The 15,000-nt window shown below is 31.6% G+C and overlaps 1 pseudogene; it reads left to right on the forward strand.

Annotated features, from left to right (window-relative positions):
• LOC137620472 (serine/arginine repetitive matrix protein 2-like) overlaps window positions 1-15,000 on the forward strand; it is a 62,606-nt pseudogene that overhangs the window by 2,262 nt on the left and 45,344 nt on the right.

Raw genomic sequence — 15,000 nt, forward strand, 5'->3', positions numbered from 1 at the left:
ATATATATATATATATATATATATATATTTTTTTTTTTTTTTCTTATTTTAGTATGCTATCAGGATTGGACTCTAAATTTAGTAAAGTCATCAAAGACTGGTGATATTATAAATTTTTATTTGTCTTTCTGGTTATTTCGTGTAATTCACTTCAAATATTTATGCCTGATTTTGTTTGAATGGTAATTGGAATTCCAAGTAGAATTTAGTTTTTTTTTAAAACCTTCATATAACCTTTAAAAACATCTATACTTAAATGTTCTTTAGTTCATTGTAATAGTCAGAACTGCATCATATTTTCTGACATTATCTTCCCCTACTTTATATATATATATATATATATATATATATATATTTTTTTTTTTTTATTACCTCGGTAAATAGCCTCCTTGACACTTTCATGTCTAAACTTTGGTCCTAAATCCTTAATTCCATCTATCCGTATTTAAGATGCATTATTGTAACCTTCTACCTTTGTAATCATAATTTTTACAAAGTCCCTGCTATATTGTAACATTCTGCCTTAGTAATCAACATTTTTACCTACTCGTTGCTGTATTTTAACCTTCTGCCTTTTTAATAATTTTCCAACTCATTGCTATATTGTAACCTTCTGCCTCTGTAATCCTCATTTTTAAAAACTCATTGCTATATTGTAACCTTCTGCATTAGTAATCAACATTCTTTCCAACTCATTGCTGTATTTTAACCTTCTGCCTTTGTAATCATTTTTTTCCAACTCATTGCTATATTGTAACCATCTGCCTTACCACTCAACATTCTTACTAACTCATTGCTGTATTTTAACCTTCTGTCTTTGTAATAATTTTTTTTCCAACTCATTGCTATATTGTAACCTTCTGCCTTTGTAATCATAATTTTTTTCCAACTCATTGCTATATTGTAACCTTCTGCCTTTGTAATCATAATTTTTTTTTCCAACTCATTGCTATATTGTAACCTTCTGCCTTTGTAATCATCATATTTATCAAATTATGAGTGGCATGACTATTGTCCATTGGCATTACCTCTTGTTTGTTAACAGACTTAGATATTGGATAAATTGTGATGAATTTATCTCTTTCTCTCTCTCTCTCTCTCTCTCTCTCTCTCTCTCTCTCTCCCAAACACACATAATACCTTTCATCACTGTGATGGGAAGTGTGGAAAACTCTTGCCTTAAGAACGCAGAGGCTTCTTAGCGTCATGAATTTCTTTGAGCATTATTTTCTTCTCTTTCATTCTCGACAAAAAAAAAAAAGTCTCTTACATTCTTCAACATTTATCTTGAAAAGTAGTTCTTAATAAGACAACAGTTTTCTGTTGGTAATTTAATTCTCTGAGGTACTTTTGTTCTTACTCAGCAATTATCTTTTTTTTTCTACGCTTTTACGAGCGTTTGCCCGAATTTTAAACAATGAGATATGCTAATTTATAGTTTGCGCTTATTTTTATATGTTAACAGAAGGAAAAATTATTATGTTATAAATCTCTTAATGAATTTTATCAGAATATTTTACCTTTTAGAGGCTCCATCTCTCTATTCATTTATCTATCTATTATATGTATATTTATATATAATATATATTTAGATTTAAAACTTAATTCTTTATTTTTCTCTGACTGCAGGTGTGATCCTCATAAGCCTTTTAGTAATAAGTCCTAAACTCTCTCTCTCTCTCTCTCTCTCTCTCTCTCTCTCTCTCTCTCTCAATGTGACAGTCTCTGCGATTAAATCTACTCCATTCTGGTTAAACCACCTCGTAATAGATTCTCTCTCTCTCTCTCTCTCTCTCTCTCCCTCTCTCTCTCTCTCTCTCTCTCTCTCTCTCTCAATATGACAGTCTCTGCGATCAAATCCTACTCCATTCTGGTTAAACCACCTCGTAATAGATTCTCTCTCTCTCTCTCTCTCTCTCTCTCTCTCTCTCTCTCAATGTGACAGTCTCTGCGATTAAATCCTACTCTATTCTGGTTAAACCTCCTCGTAAGAAATTCTCTCTCTCTCTCTCTCTCTCTCTCTCTCTCTCTCTCAGTGTGACAGTCTCTGCAATCAAATCCTAACTTTTTTGGTTAAAGCTCCTCGTAAGAAACTCTCTCTCTCTCTCTCTCTCTCTCTCTCTCTCTCTCTCTCAGTGTGACAGTCTCTGCAATCAAATCTTAACTTTTTTGGTTAAAGCTCCTCGTAAGAAATTCTCTCTCTCTCTCTCTCTCTCTCTCTCTCTCTCTCTCTCTCTCTCTGGAGGAATTTGCTGGATGCCAGTCAGGCCCTCTTATTTCAAGCAAAATTAGACGTGAAATGATTTCGGACAAACTTTCTGTGAAGTGAAGTGGAGATCCCTCTCCCGCAGACCCCAATATGCTCCTTGAATGGAAATTGCGGTTAATTCCCACAAACGGAGGAAGCCGTCTTGTGTTGGCAGTGGAATTTCTTAAGCAGGCGTCACTGACCTTGTTCTAGCTCTCTCTCTCCATTTTCCATCCTGTCGTGACATTTGCTCTCTCTCTCTCTCTCTCTCTCTCTCTCTCTCTCTCTCTCTCTCTCTGTTTTTTTTAGTTTTAACGATATGATATATATGTATATATATATATATATATATATATATATTTTACTGTTCAGTCAATATTTTTTAAGAACACACACACATATATATATGTATATATATATATATAAATATATATCTATATATATATATATATATATATATAAACTGTTCAGTCATTGTTACTAAAGAGCCCTTAATTTGTACCTAAAGATTTTTTGACATTCGATTACTTAATTTAAAAATCTGTATCCTTTTTGAACTGTTTATTAATATAGATAATACCCAGTGTATTAACTGTAAATAAAAGATGGTTTGTATTAAATAGATTCTCTCTCTCTCTCTCTCTCTCTCTCTCTCTCTCTCTCTCTCTCTCAACAGAAACACGAAGGTAATTCAATTAAGTAATTGTAGATATACTTCTTGATACAATATACATGGCAAATGCTTATAACACTTATTTTTTTTTTTACAGGAAAGTCATATCTAGATCTGATATTCTGCTTAGATATAAATTAAACAGCTTAATGGATATTAATAAGATTCTGGTTATTTTACTTTACGACCCACATCCTTAAATATTTCAAAAGTTTATATATCTATATGTTTAAACATCTTTTTATCTATCTATTATTTATATTTATACTTGCATACATATCAACCTACATACACACATACACACAGACGTACACACACACATGCATATATATATATATATATAAATATATATATATGTATATATATGTATATATATACATATATATATTATATATATATATATATGTATATGTATATATATATGCATATATATGTGTGTGTAGGTTTGTTGCATTATATTTTTATGACCATACCGTGAGGTAAGATTTCTTCACTTGGGTTATTCTTTTACTAGATTTATTCGATATGTATCCAGAATGAAATATATATAATACACATAAATGCTTTGTTACTTATTTTTATTTCTCTTAACAAGGTTCATTAAACTGTTTTTATCCTAGTTAGAGACTTTCTTCCATAAAGAATCTGAAAAATTAAGTAACTAATGCAATTATTTTTCGTCTGACAGGTAAGGCACCGAGTCAGGGAGGTGTGTGGTAGTAACTTTTCAACTATGGATACTGTTGGTAAGTATTCATAATTCATTTCAAAATATTGATTTAAGTTATATATTTTGATAAAGAAATTACGCGAAATTTAAAGGTTGCCTTCTCGCATTCATTTTCCAAAGTTACCCATTTTGTCCTCTTAATATTGTATAAACTAACTTTTAATCTGTTTGTTATTAGGAATTTGCATTTACTCGTTAGAAATTATCATGTGTTTGATTTAAAAATATTTTTGTTTTAGTTTTATGTTTCGATAAAGAAATTACGTGAAATTAAAGGCTGCCTTCTCTCATTCATTTTCTAAAGTTACCCATTTTGTCCTCTTGATTATTATTGTATAAACTAACTTTTAATCCGTTTTTTATTAGGAATATGCATTTAATCAATAGAAATCATCATAAGTTTAATTTCAAAATGTATATTTTAATTATATATTTCCGTTAAGAAATTTCGTGATATTTAGAGGCCGCCTTCTCGCATTCATTTTCTAAAGTTACCCATTTTGTCCTCTTGATTATTATTGTATAAACTAACTTTAAATCCGTTTGTTATTAGGAATTTGTATTTGCTCAATAGAAATTATCATATATTTAATTTCAAAATATTAATTTTAGATATATATTTTGATAAAGAAATAATGTGAAATTTAGAGGCTGATTTCTAGCATTGATTTTCTAAAGTTACCCGTTTTTGACTTTCGACTGTTATTGTATAAACTGACTTTTAATTTCATGTAATTATTGTATATACGTATAATACCTACTTTGTATTATTTGCATACGTGGATTGCAATTGATACTTTACCGCAGCGTGTATTATGATGATGATGATGATTATTATTATTATTATTATTATTATTATTATTATTATTATTTTGGTCTGTATTTAGGTTTATTGCATAGTTTTCCTCTTGTAGAGTTTTGCTGTTCAAACCTCATATGCTGTGTAGCTTGGCGATTTGGTCTGCATATTTAGCATTTTTTCTAATGGACTAGAGTCTATTTTATATTTTGATCACAGCTGGAATAAAACTTCTAGAATGCTTTATAATATTCAACATCATTACGAAAGCCAAGAATCGTAGTATAACTGCATACATAATAATATGTTATGAAAGGTATCATCTTGGACTATTGAAATGCAAAGGATGATTAGAATTTTGAAAATAATTGTACCAGAGATTAATAGTACAATTATGGCGATTGAGTTTATTATATCTTAAGTTTTCTCCCGTTAGTTTGATTCGAAAGAAAGCTGCTGAAGACCAAACGTGGCAGAATAAAGTAATTAAATCATATTATGAAGATAATCAAATATCTTTAAATACTGGTTCCGTACACCAATGCAATTTACACACAATGAATAGATATATTGGATAGGTTTTCACAGTCAAATTTGCAGTAAAACTATTCAAATATTTACAATGAATTTAGAGCGGTTAAAGAAACAGTCAGTAAGGAAGATCTTTGCCTGGGGAAGTTACAATTTCGGAGACTTACTAACATTGATATTATAGTTTTGATAAGGCTCAACTCTATTTCCCACAATTTTCATCATTCACTAATTTTAGTTAGATTCAGGATCCATTCTGCTATGCTCAGGAGATGAGATCAATTAGACGAGAGTAGCATCATCTGCATAAAAAACTAACTAGTACTTGGCCATAAAACCTACAATGAGGAACCGCAGATTAAATGCCTGTAGTCCGCTACTCTTTACAAACAATTATTTAGAAATTCACGTATGACGCAAAGAAATTATTAGAGTCGTCTTGTCACTAAACCTAGCTAACAAATATATTAATACTAGATAATGATACAAAGCTGAGGAACACAAGTGTTTTCCTTCCTGTAGTCCTCGTTAACAGTACTCTTTGTAATGTTATTATTATTGATAGTATTTAAAAAAATTAGTGATAATACAAAAATAAGGGAATCAACGAAATCATCCAAATGAAATTATTTTAAACAAAAATATTCCGTGTCAAATATCATCTTATAATAAATTTTATAATAATGGAGAGTATTTTCTATTTAGTTAAATTTCAATGGAACTGGCGTTGCGTAAAGGAAACCCCCATTCTCATATAATTACAAAAGAACCATTGTGAAGACATTAACCCTAGGCTCAAATTACTCTTTGTACATCTATTCACAAGTACTCTTGTTACGTAGGTCTTAGAAACAGAGGAAGATGCGAGATCAAAGCAAAGCTGTGCACTGAGTCGTTGTACCGTGTAAAAGATGGAGAGATTATTCGAAATTCAGAATAATTTGTAGGGCAGGAGCGTAATGGGATTGTTCTGAGAGAATTATGTATTTCTTTTTTAGCTTATAATGATCCACTAATTTGGTTTCTGTGCGACAGATCATATCGCCATCTTCTAACCAAAACCTTTATATATATATATATATATATATATATATATATATATATATATATATATATATATATATATATATATATATATGTATGTATGTATGTATATGTATGTGTATGTATATCTATATGTATGTATATTTATGCGTACATATATATATATATATATATATATATATATATATATATATATATATATATATATATATATATATATATATATATATATACAAATTATGAGTGGAGCAAATCGACTGTTTTGATTCCAGAATTTGAGATATTTGTGAAAAGAGCCATGAATTTAGAGAGAGAGAGAGAGAGGAGAGAGAGAGGAGAGAGAGAGAGAGAGAGAGAGAGAGAGAGAGAGAGAGAGAGAAGAGAGAGAGTTGTAATTGTATGCGTTGATAGCACTACATTATCTGTTCATTACCATCATCATCTCCTCATACAGCAATTAATGCTAAGAACCTTGGTAAGATTTCACTAGTCGTCTCTGTCTTGAGCTTTTTAATCAACACTTCTCCATTCATCATTCCCTACGTCACGCTTCATAAACCTCAGCCATGTAGGCCTGTGTCTTCCAACTCTTCTAGTGCCGTATAGAGGCCAATTAAAAATTTGGTGTACTAATCTCTCTTGGGGAGTGCGAAGGACATGTCCAAACCACATTCATTTGTTCACTGATATAAATGCTAATCCTAGTACTAACCTTGGGGCAGTTTACTTGAATATTACTTCATCCGTTTGTTTTATTGGATACTTTACTTTAGCTCCCTAAGGGAGCTTTGAACTGGTCTCATACACACGCGCCCACAGAGAGAGAGAGAGAGAGAGAGAGAGAGAGAGAGAGAGAGAGAGAGAGAGAGAGAGAGAGGGAGAGTATTATTCAAGACAAATTATTTCATTGTCTCAGTTTGAAAAAAATATTAATGAGTATCTGTATGACATATAGCCACTTTTTTATTTTTTTATTTCGAGAGCAACATCATCGAAGAAATTCGTAAAAAACACTGTTTAGTAAACTTATAAACTTATCTATTTCTAAAGTTAAATTCAGCAGCATTCGATACCTTTCGCTCGAAATACGCTTAGTTTTTACCGGCGATCAGTGGAATTGCATATTTTTGGAATAAAAGAATGTGAGATTTTTGTTTTCATTTTTCCATCGTATGGAAAGCTGTACCAATATTTTCGTTTCGGCCATCTCTCGTTTCGCAGAGTTGCATAACGCTACAGATTGGCATACATTGGACGTCGTTCATAAAAGTTAGAACTGCCTGTAACAAAGAATGTAACGTATCTCATGAAATGTTATTTGACGCATAAATTGCTGTATGGTTCTCGTTGTGTTGTCCTGGCAGAGGGGGAAAGCTTACGTAGGTATTTGACATCCAGTGGGAAAATGTATTGCTGAGGTTTAAGTAATGCTATTAGTATTTTGAACATTTATTTAACAATGTTCTTTAAATGAAGCCTCTTAGAATATTACCTGCCATTTTTGTCGTTATCATTACATAGCACCTTAGGGAACTGACTGCCTCTTCGGATTATTATTATTATTATTATTATTATTATTATTATTATTATTATTTCAAGCTAAGCTACACCCCTAGTTGGAAAAGTAGGATGCTATAAGCCCAAGGGCTTCAACAAGGAAAAGTAGCCCAGTGAGGAAAGGTAGGAAATGAACTACTAGAAAAGTAATTATCAATTATAATAAAATATTTTAATAACAGTAACATTAGAATAACTCTCGTGTGTAGAATATAAAAACTTGAAAAAAAAAACGAAAGAAATGGAAGAGAAATAAGATAGGATAGTGTGCCTGAGTGTACCCTCAAGCAAGAGTGTATTTCCCGTAAATGGAAACTTCACTGTCAGAATAAAACGCTTATCCGAATGCTCATTTACCAAGTCCCTACGTAAACTCCTTATCCGTATCCACGTGTTAATTATTTTTTTTTATCCAAACGAATGTCCTTAATTTAAATCCCTACTGATGACTATTGGCATAATATACCGGGGCACCTTTGATCGCGTGGATCCGACACGGCCCTAGTTTGCATGATCAATATTCATGGCGGCCTTTTCAAAGGGATGGCTTGTAATTCGGTTTTGTATTTCGTTTTGCAATAGAGAGAGAGAGAGAGAGAGAGAGAGAGAGAGAGAGAGAGAGAGAGAGAGAGAGAGAGAGAGAGCTTGATTCGTTATGTATTTATTGAATATGTCACTAGGCAAACATTTTGGAAGTGCGTGTGTTTACATTTCATTGATATGAGAAGGAAGAGTCACTTATGCCTTTATTAATTGGAACTGCTATGTACATACCATACGAAGTGTACATATTTCGACGCTTTGTTTGTAAGGGTGAATAGGCATTTTGGAGTTACAGAAAGAGATAATTGAATTCGTTGTAGCAATCAATTGTTGTTACTACACACACATACTTTAACGAAACTGTTTGTATATACTGTACATTGTGTCTGTTAAAGAAAATGAGAGAAATAGTAAGTTCTGTAATGTTTTTCCCTACATAACATTTATGAAAGTGTAAATGTAATTCGGTTTCTAAGAATTAATTCGTTGAATAATTACATAGACAATCAAGAATACAAAAAGGGCGTATATATCAAAGTAGACTATGTATAATGTATGCTGGAAGTGCGTATGTGTAAAACAAGTCTATCTATGAATAATTAAACATCATTTGTGTACGTGCAGGGTTTATGTATCCAAATGTATAATAGATAAAGAGATAAGAAAGAGGAAATTTTAACTCGTACTATTTTTGAATAAATGAATATACTTTTTATAAATTGGGGTATGTTTGTTACTTAGTTAGCAGATAGGGCTATACTAGTAACTAGAGAATTACCATAGTAGATTGCCGGATTAATGTATTTAGCGTTTATATAGCACCAAACTGGAATGTTTTGAATACAGAATTAACGATGTATTTGTTAGGCAAATACATTTTTTGGGGGGTTATTATGCAAAACGATCGGTATATGTTGCGTGGGTACAAATATTTCTGGCGAATTTTATAAAAAAAAAAAAAAAAAAAAAAAAAAAAAAAAAAATCACTCAACATAATCCCGGTAACTATGTGGAATCACCGGAAAATTTAATCGATTTGCCAAAATGATCACTCAACACCTGTCATTTATGCATATTTATCGGAAATTATCTATAGCTGCTGATGAAGTATTTTCTGTGTATCACGTTCGTATACACACACACACCAAACCACTCGCACATACATACACACACACTCACATATCCTATACATACAAAGGGGAAGAAGATATATATATATATATATATATATATATATATATATATATATATATATATGTGTGTGTGTATATCTAAAGTATATATATATATATATATATATATATATATATATATATATATATATATATATTTATATGTATGTATGTATATATGTATGTATATATATTATTTATATATATATATGTAATTTATGTATATATATACTGTATATATATGTATATGTATATATATATATATATATATATATATATATATGTTGAGGGTTTCTATTTGGTATATTAGAGTGCAGAATTTGCGAGTGATAAGTTTGGGGCTCATCCTACAGCTTATCAGTCAACCTAGCGATAAATACTGTAGGTACTAGCGGTACTTTTAGTAAATAAAAAATAAATAAACTAGCAAAGGGAAAAAGTATGTGAAAAACCATATCATTTACTAGTTTTCATACCGTAGACAAATTATATAGGAATTTCTGTGGGTAGTGACTTTGCCATCGGTTTTGACGATGCTTGTTTAAAATGCAGTTTATAGCCTTAAGTTACCGCCCCATAAGCTCTTATCTATTTTATATTCGTTCTTCACTCTTAGATAAGGGCAAGTGGTGAGATGGCTGGTCATGGACATATCAGTGACTGAATGTATCTTTATTGTTATTCGGATGAATAATGTATATAAACACAGTGTGTCGATTTATCAGATTCTCTTAACATTTTTGTATATTGCTTTTACGATGATATATTTTTTTTATATCTATATTTCTTAGTAGCTTATTCGGTCATCTTATTATCCTACTAATATTCATTATGATATTTTCCCAAATACTATAAACAGATAGATAAACACTGATCATACCCCCTCCCATCCACGTTCCCACCTCTCTGTGGGGAGGGGGGACATTTTATACGTGCACCCCCTCCCATCCACGTACCCACCTCTCTGGGGGGGGGGGGGGGGCGGTTGGCATTTTATACGTGCACTGAATAATTTCCATTACCCTTATGCTGCAGTTTATGATTGATGTCACCGTTATTTCGGTGCATGGAAGCTATGATGCTTTTGTTTTGATTGATATTGAAAACTTTTTTTTTTTATTCCAGTCATTTATAACAGGCATTATTCATCACTTGTATTATTGCCTTGTTTTGTGTCGGTATTCGTAGTTTTTGTTGTGGTTGTTGTTTCTGTTGTTGTTGTTGTTGCTCAAAGAGCGTCCGGCCGGTGGTATTAATCATATAGTTTTTTTTTTTTTTTTTTTTTTTTTTTTTTTTTTTTTTTTTGACAGAAATATTAATGAATGTTTGTACAGGTATTTGTTCAGGGCAGTACGTACCATAGAAGTATCGGGCGAATTATCTTATTGTTTTTATATGCTGACATTGAGGGAAATATTTGACCGGTGACATAAAAATGTGTAATGAATTCCTTATAGAATCTTCCATATGCGAATGAAAGTTTTGCTTAGAAACTTACATGCGTCAAGTTATGGAGTTAAACTGCAGTGGGATACTTTGATAAATTATGTCTCGGAAGTTTTGATAAGGTAATTTCACTCAGCTGATGCGAGAGATATTTCCTTTAGTATGTTTTTCGAAAACTGTTATCCGAGAATATAGTTAATCCTAACCCATTGTGTCCCCCCCCCCCTTTTTCATATCTGAATTAGGAACGGTACTATACGGAGAATATTTTTACCCACTGGCCAAGTAAACATATTGCTTTTCTACAGATTTTTAAAGAAAATGTTGATATGTTTAAAGTTTATTACCTGTGATTTTCCAATTAAATTCTTTAACGCCAATCATTGGAGAGAATAGATCCGTTATTGTTGAAGAAAATGATTTGTCTGATAATCAAATATTGACATTTTAGAAAAGGATTTTCAGATATTTGATGGACCTTAAAAAAAATATTGAATCTAACTACAGTAGATGCTTTAATGCGTCTAATTTAACTGAAGACTGGAAAATTAAGTTGTACCACGAGAATATTTTTGTATGATTGTAAAGAATTGCATGTCTACATAGATCTTAGTTACAGTGTTAAAATAACGTAATTTTAATCGGAAATTCTACGTAAAAATACACGGTTCTCGGCCGTATTTCAGTGAAATACAGGCAATCGTAATTCTACCCTACTTTATTATTATCTTTTACAGGTTGGTGACCGTAATATCATTTCTTTCCGTCAATATATCCGTTTTTAAATCGGTGAAAATCCTGGAATATATCTTGCCAGGCATTTGCCGTTTTTTTTTTTATACAATCATAGTATACATTCTATTTACATTTAGATATATTACCACTCAGGCAGCATTTATCTGCACTTTATTTTTCATACCAATTAAGAATGCAGATACCTTAGCCGCATTGTAATAAGAATTACATGTATTTTCTGTCATACAAGAAAATTTAATTGCTAAACTCCGAGAAAGCCTCACAAATGATCCAAAGTTGTCTATGTTATTTTAATGAGCCTACATCTTGAAGGTTTAATTAGAGGGAGTTAGAAGTTTATGATCCAGTTTTCTTGCATCGAGATATCCTTTGAAGATGATAAGATTATTAGTTAGAATAAAGATGTAATCCCCTTGGTTATCATTTCGAGATAGGTTCAAGAGGAATTCATATATTTGAAGATATCATAATTGTTGATTCTGTTTAATCAATGATCTAACTTTTGTATACAGTAAGTTTGTTGGAATAGATTAGTTTATTCTACAAATCCATTAATCTTTATTTATTGGCTTGCTTGCAATAGGGTTTTTTTCTGAGTCTATGTGTATTTTAAAAAGATTTATATAAAATAGAAGTAAGTAGATATAATTTGAACACGCATCATTTCGATATGGTTTCAAGAGGAATTCATATTTTTGAAGATATCATAATTGTTGATCATGTTTAATCAATGACCTAACTTTTATATACTGTAAGTTTGTGGAATAAATTAGTTTATTATATAATAATTGGTGAATTATACTGTGAAAGTGAAGATTTTCTAGTATAGACTTAAAAAACCATTTTAAGAATTCTGCTAATCCATTATTTTTCCTTTATTGGCTTCCTCGCAATAGTGTTTTTTTCTGAGTCTAGGTGTATTCTAAAATGATTTATATAAGATAGAAGTAAGATATAATTTGAACACGCATCCTTTTTAGATGGGTTCAAGAGGAATTCGTATTTTTGAAGATATCATAATTGTTGATCCTGTTTAATCAATGACCTAACTTTTATATACAGTAAGTTTATGGAATAAATTAGTTTATTCTATGATGATTCGTGATTTATACTACGAAAGAGTGAGATTTTCAGTATGGACTCTGAAAACTATTTTTAGAAATTTACTAGTTCCTAATTTTTTATTCATTGGCTTCCATACAATAGCGCCTTTTTTCTAAGCCTATGTGTATTTTAAAAGGTTTTATATAAGATAGAAGTAAGATATAAATAATTTGAACATGCATTTATACAGGTTATAAATAATCTAAATAGTATTAATATTTTTTTATGCTTGTATATAATATTAATTATGATTGATTTGAGGCCAGGAATTCTTATTAATAAATTTATTACTCTTCAATACGTCTTATGTTAATAGTACGTCATTTAACCTTATCCAGACGACGTATTAAATCAACTTCATTCTTTATTCTGACAAACGAGTAATTACTTTTTTTTTTTTTTTTTCTTTTTTTTTTTTTTTAACCAGCTCTTGACGCGTACAAGTCATTTCATATGCAAATACGATTCCCGGTACCATTAACTAAGCATGCATTTGAAACGCAGCCATTAAAGTTGCATTTGCTAATTATCTTACATAATTTATTTTCCTGCTCTGGGAGGCGCTAGGGATCGAAGCTTAGATGTGTGATGGCGCTATAAAAACGTCCCTGTGCGCATTCCATTGTGTAAGGTACACAACAAGACTTCATAGACTCTCTCTCTCTCTCTCTCTCTCTCTCTCTCTCTCTCTCTCTCTCTCTCTCTCTCTCTCTCTCGGAATAACATATCCAAAGTGGAATCCAAAATGAGAAGGGATTCTACCAGGTTTTTTGGGGTACTGTGACTGGTAGTCTAGGAGCCTACACTCGTAGATAAGCTCCTGTCAATCTTAGTGTGTGCGTGTGTGTGCGTGAGTGCGTACCGGTTTCAGGATTCGAACCTATGCCTCTGAATCAAAGCAAAAATCTAAAGTCGACTTTGATAGTCGGGTGAATATGTCTACTGAAGCTGCACTCGGAATATAAATCCTCTTTGGATATGTTACTCTCTAGGTGGAGGATTAGATAAAAAAAAAAACATGTAACTCATTATTGAAGGTATGAAAGTCACATAAATATAGTTACTGGTAGTTTGGTTGAATTTTTTATAAATGATAATAATTTTTTTATTTTTGAAGGGGGAGTGGGACTGAGGTTTAAAAGTAGTTTAATTGACAAATTGATAGGAGCCGATGTGGTAATTCACTCGAAATCTTTCTTCAACTTCCAGATTCTTAATGTTTCGTTGAAAACAATTCGCTCGGATAAAAGACCCCGAGGGAAACTTGGCCAGAATGAAAGAACTTTATCGCATTTGGAGTTCATTTAAAAGGTCTTATCGCGCAAAACTTAATTCTTAACTGCTGCTGATAACTTTGATGGATGTTTTTTTGCTATAAAGACCATTTTTCAGTCTCGAATCTTTGATTAGTGGTTGAATCTTTTCCTTTTTTATCTCGAATTTTGACGATTAATTTATTTCTTGCTTGAATCTCGGAACAGTAGTTCATATTGTCATTCTCATATTTATCACAACAACAGCAACAGCAAATACAGCAATTTCTACTCCACTGCAGGACAAAGGCCTCAGACATGCCCTTATTCATGTCTGAGGTTTGGCCATTTTTAATCCCCTCGCTGGCCAGTGTGGATTGGTGATGGTGGGAGAATTAAGTCACAGTGTGATCACTCACAGTAAACCAATATAATATGGGTGGCCCTGACTAGTACAGCTTGCTGATCATGGCGATACTCAAATCTTTTCAGCACGATAAGGTATCCCCACTCAGAAGGGATTATTATTATTATTATTATTATTATTATTATTATTATTATTATTATTATTATTAGCTAAGGTACAACCCTTGCTGGAAAGGCAGGATGCTGGAAGCCCAAGGGCTCCAACAGGGAAAAATAGTCCAGTGAGGAAAGGAAATAAATTAAATACAAGAGAAGTAATGAACAATGAAGATGAAATATTTGGAGAACAGTAACAACATTAGTAGTTAAATTAGTGTTTCATACAACAATCTTTAAATAATAATGTATTTTCCCTTCATACTGGAATATTGGACTGTTGGAAAGCTTAGTAATTTGTTAAATTCGAGTGACTTTAGGAGTCTTATAATGACTCCTTGTTATTTGAACTTTTCGACTAAAGAGGTCGTAAGTTTCAAGGAAACAAAGAATCCCTGTTCTTTTTTTTAAATCGGTATTTTCCGATCCGCTGAAGATTTTTCAGCACCGCTGAAAAGAGATTCTCTTGTCTAGAATTACATGCTGGTAGCACGGGGGATGAAAAGAAGAAGAAAAAGAAGGGAAAGTGGTGGGAAAAAAAAGAAGAATAAAAAGACTGAAAAGGGGAGGAATCAATGAAAGAAATAAACGAGAGAACTTTGACACCCTGTAGAATATAAAA

This window comes from Palaemon carinicauda, chromosome 27, assembly GCF_036898095.1.
Source record: "Palaemon carinicauda isolate YSFRI2023 chromosome 27, ASM3689809v2, whole genome shotgun sequence".
In the NCBI taxonomy this organism is placed as follows: domain Eukaryota; kingdom Metazoa; phylum Arthropoda; class Malacostraca; order Decapoda; family Palaemonidae; genus Palaemon; species Palaemon carinicauda.